At 44.9% G+C, this 5,095-nt stretch overlaps 1 pseudogene across 1 annotated transcript; it reads right to left on the bottom strand.

Annotated features, from left to right (window-relative positions):
- Positions 1-229: 229 nt before the first annotated feature.
- On the bottom strand, positions 230-631 carry LOC311520183 (large ribosomal subunit protein uL14 pseudogene; annotated as a pseudogene). The gene has a single exon. The product of its transcript is annotated as a large ribosomal subunit protein uL14 pseudogene (transcript).
- Between the last annotated feature and the right edge of the window lie 4,464 nt (positions 632-5,095).

Below are 5,095 nucleotides of genomic sequence, written 5' to 3'. Positions count from 1 at the left end.
CAGTTGAAATAGTGTGTGAGAAAATTGGAGTCCAATTTACTGACTGGCCACTCAACCTTATTTCCCCAGTGATCATTCCTAATTAGGCTAGTATCATTGTACTGCAAATAGCAGTTTCTAATAATATTCAAGGGTTGGATTGCTAGCTGCTGGAGGGGTTTTTGTTTGTTTGCTTGTTTTGGTGCAACCACTTGTATTTTATCTTTACAACGAGGATGGAGCAGGTTTATGCAATGCTGCCAGCATTGGAGGCTATCCTGGGCTACAGATCTGTGCATTCCTTAGCCACGGGGCCTGTGATTGCTGAGCCTTTCACTTCCCCTTTGTTATGTACTATCACTCCTGCGTTGTCCCCATCCTTTCTCCGGTACGATTTTCTTTGCCAAATTACCACTGCCGGGTGCACCTTCGTCCTGAGCTCAGGCTTGCCCTTCTTGACAGGAGCCATGATCATGTCGCCTACACCAACAGCTGGCAGCCTATTCAGGTGCCCCTTAACCCCTTTCACTGAGATGAGGTACAGGTTCTTGGCACCTGTGTTATCTGCACAGTTAGTCACAGCTCCCACGAGGAGACCGAGGGAAATATGGAGTTTCACACCAGACGAATCACCACGTCCTTGCTTGAACATCTTGGGGCTGGAGTTAGAAGTGGTTTTGTTTATCCTGTTGGGATAAGGAAGGCAACTACTAGTGGGAAAGAAATGTAAACCAAAGTTATGAGCATTTGGCAATAGAAAGCCACACAAATTCCTTTGCAGAGGCATCAGAGTTCACAAAGCTAGTGTGATTTCCTTTTAGAGAAAGCATGATGATGGTTCAGGGCTACTAATTTAAGCCTTCTCTCTTCCGCAGCAATATGCCCAAGTCAAATCAGCTTCTCCTCTCTTTCCATAATGAGCCCCCACATAACAGCTGGCCTCTCATATATTAAAAATCCTTCTTTGCACCTGCTGTTTTTAACTCTTTCTCAGTCCCAGGCACATGGCCATAGATGTTGCTAAAAGTCCCTATGAATACCCTTTGGGCCCAGGTTGCGCAGCTCCTCCATGTTCTCCTGCTATTTCAATCTCTCCTTCCTTCAAGTTCTATTATCCTCACTCTGTTTGGGTTTTTAAAATTCAAAACCTGTAATTTTCCATGTTTCTATATTCAGAAGAAAATAGAAGAGCCCTCCTGTGTCTAATCTAACACCTGTAACGTCATACAGATCATACCTGTAACAGGGCATGCTGGCCCTTAAAGGTGGTCTCCAGGCCCAGCACTACCAGTTCCCAGTGTCAGCCCAGAGTGGATGGAATTCTGGGAGTAGTACTTTCCGGATCTGATGGGAATTGAGGCTGTCACAGTGAGGAATTCTGTGAAGGAGCGTCGGAGGATATAAACAGCTCCCTTCCCTCAGAATAGTTGGGGGAGGAGCAAGACTTCTTGTGAAGACTCCCCAGGAAAGATGCAGGAGGTTTACGTTTCTCTAGTCCAAAAACAATTAAAAAACCCCCACAACAGGTAAGATAGCAAAGGTAAGATAGCAAAGACCATCTCAGGGTAAAGAGCCAAGTTTCAAGAGGGAAATTCAGGGATAATGGCAAAGCAAAGAAGGTAGTCTTGAGGGAGAGATGTATGGAGACCTCATGCCCACTTTATTGTCCAGAGCACCAAGGCTGGAGCTCATGGTAGAGGCTGGGCATAAGTTCCCCTTGAAAAGGGATGTCCCTGTAGCGAGGAAGAATTTCTTGTTCAGGAAGAGAGGAAGCAGGTAAAGCAGTGGTTCTCAAACTGTGGGTCAGGACCCTGAAGTCGGTCATGACTGTGTTTTAATGGGGTCACCAGGGCTGATGTTAGACTTGCTGGGGCCAAAGCCTGGACCCCACTGCTTGGGGCCGAAGCCAAAGCTCAAGGGCTTTGGCTCTGGGTGGCAGGGCTCAGGCTACAGGCCCTCCCTTCTTGGGGCTGAAGTCCTGGGGCTTCGGCTTTGCCTCCCTCTGGGTGGCATGGCTCTGGTGGGCTCAGGTTTCGTTCCCCCCTCCTGGGGTTGTGTAGTAATTTTTGTTGTCAGAAGGGAGTCAAAGTGCAATGAAATTTTTGAGAACCCCCGAGGTAAAGAATTGCTTCTGTCTGAACTTATATTTTCTTTACTTTTCTTATCTGGGAGGGGGTGAAGTTTTAGCTTAGCCAGAGAAATTAACAACCCAATCAACAAAAGAGACCAAGATAGCAGCCACACTTCCAGGAACATCAGAAAAGCCATTGTGCCATAACCTTCTTAGCCATGCTTCTTAGCCAAAAGGTTCCCAAGGTGCTATGCAAACTATATATTGGTGCTTAAATCTGATGACAAAGAACATATTATCCAAATGAATCTGCAGAGGGAATTTAAGTAGTCAGAATGTACTGAAACTTTATCTGGATGTTGATACTCCAGAAAATGTGATGGGATCTTTAATAATTAACAGTTAAAAAGTTATAAATAAATACTCCAGATTGGCAAATAACCTGGTAGAACATACACCATTAAAGCTTGATTATGCTTGCTTCCTTCTAGTTTTAAAAACTTCAGCTAGTAGAAGTAGCATGGTGAATATTTTATAATGGAAATAGCTTTAAAAATCTTACTGTGAAGGGTGTTGGAGGAAACCTGTGGATTTAGCTGAAGCAACATTAATTGTAGCAGAACAAGTATTGTGAGGCACTGTGATGGGGTGTGTTCCTCACACACTAGCCCAGCAAAAGCTGGATTGGGCCAGGTGGGCCCAATCAGTTAATTATGCTGCAAGCAGGGGAGATTTAGGTGGAAGGCAGCTAATTAAGGAGTGGCTCACCTGTGCAGGAACAGAAAGCCTGTACCTAGCTTTGTAGCTGGTTGCTGAGAAGGGTTGCAGGCTGCAGTCGCTCTATGAGTGGAGGAAGTTGGAGGCTGGCAAACCCAGAGAAGTGGGAAGCTATATGTGTACAAGGAAACCAGGGAAATAGCAGTAAGAGGTAGAACTGTACAGGGACTGTGGCTGCTTGTTGTAAGGTTCCTGGCTTAGAACCCAGTGTAGAGTGTGGGCCTGGGTTTCCCTACCAGACACTGTGGAGTAGCAAGCGCATTGGAGGCACCAGGAAGCAGGTCTGGAAAGATTGAATTTCCTGGAAGGGGATGACTTTGTGGCTTGGCTCTCCAGTCATCTCACTAGAGAGGAAGCTGCAGACTTGGGAGAGAGTGGGGCCATAAACCAAGACAAGATAATAGAAGACTACAGCAGAGGGAGAGTGCAAGCTGACAGAGCTAATGCCCAGGATGGCCAGCAGGAGGTGCTGCTTATGGTCAGTGGACCCCCATGATAGGCACAGATGACCATATTAATTTATAAGTATAGCAAGTCAGATTGGTGGTGATGATGGGAAGAGGTGATAATAGATTTATTTTTGCTTTGACTCAAGGGTATATTTGTGAATTTCTACTGTGAATGGCTTATCCTGGGAATAGGTCAGGCAGCTCCAAGGTGAGAGCCGTGGTTAATGGCTCAACTCCTCTATCACATTGGAGCTGTCTGTCTCAAGGGTAAACCTTTTCTGTACATGAACTAGAGCTTTGTTGGGAGCTGATCCCAGACTGTGGAATGAACTTTCAAGGGAAATAAGAACCATTACAGACCTCATCACCTTCTGCTTCATGTACAAGGAGTGCTTTCTTGATGTTGACTTACTAACGTAGAAATATAGTAGCATGTGTATAAAAGAGAACCACCCTGCACACAGCTTTCCTCCAGGAACACTATTACCTTCACAGGTGCTGAGTTTTGTCTTTCCTGGTGGGTGCTCCACCCATGCTCTGCCTGTTCGTGTCACCTGCCTGCCCCGATTGTCTACTGCCAGCCACTTGCTGACTTGCAGCCAACCCCGGGGCCCACCAAACAGCTGACTGGCGGCCAGCCCTGGGGCCGGGACCACTCTGGCTGGTGGGTACTGAGCACCCCCTCTTTTTATTCTGTGGGTGCTTGAGCTGCGAAGCACCCATGGAGTTGGTGTCTATGATTGCATGTATTAGTCACACAGCTTAATGCACTACTGGAAAGAACCTAGGTACTACAGTAAGGAGGGCATTATAATAACCTGTATATAATAAATGTCTCCAATCCTTTTCATGTTAGTGCAAAATATTCAGATCATTGTGGCTTTTGTCTCTTTCCCTGTTTGTGAGAGCATAGCCTCTCATTTGTGGTATAGAGGCACTTAGTAGCTTTAGTTCTATTGCTATCCCAAAGACCTACAACTCTTTTTACTAAAGATTTTTTTTTTCTGTCATCAGATAAAGCAGGATTTTCCAGACACCCAAAAATATATATATTTAGTTGTTTATATACAACACTAGCATTCTAGCTCACTATATGAGTGATGAGCTGAGGATTTCAGAGAGATTTCTACTCAGACATAACTGTATATCATCTGACAGTCAACACTAGGAAGGGCCACAGATCGGTTCAGAAAGGTACAGTTTACTAATCTGACAGCATCTCTTCTCTAACAAAGGCTCAAAAAATAGAGTCCCCAGAGGGGTGGAGCAGGGATGGGGCAAAGAGAGAGGGAAACAGGGACACCAACTTAAATGTTTTGACAGCCCAGTCAAAACAGGGAATTGCCTCAGGCTGCTGTACACTTTAAACCCTGCTGACTGAGTGAGACTCCTAATTAATTTCCTTTCTGTATTCTGCACTTCCTCTGGAGTCTGCCATCTAAAAAGCAGAATGTATTGAGATGCTCCATGCTTCCAGTAATGGGAAGAACAGAACACCCACACCCAAAAATAGAGGGAGCAGCTGTGAGATGAGATGAACAAGAAAGTGAATGTGCCTGAAATAGCTCCTATGTGTAGGTGGTAGTAATTCATCATATAAATGTTAAATGCATCCATTTTAAACTTTGTAGCACCAAAAAAAAAACAAAAAACCAAAAAAAACCCCAAGTTATCAGGTGCAGCATTAACAGTCTTTGATTTCTTTTGGAGCAGCAGTCCTTAAATTATGTATTGTGGACCCTGCTATCTGTATTCACTGGGGAAGTGGTACATGAGGCAATATTTAGTTCCATAATATCCATGTCAATGACTAGTTTTC

Source organism: Lepidochelys olivacea, assembly GCF_965140295.1.
Source record: "Lepidochelys olivacea isolate rLepOli2 genome assembly, chromosome: 4".
Classification (NCBI taxonomy): domain Eukaryota; kingdom Metazoa; phylum Chordata; order Testudines; family Cheloniidae; genus Lepidochelys; species Lepidochelys olivacea.
Note: the sequence above shows the minus strand (reverse complement) of the source record. Positions and strands in the feature narration are given on the sequence as shown.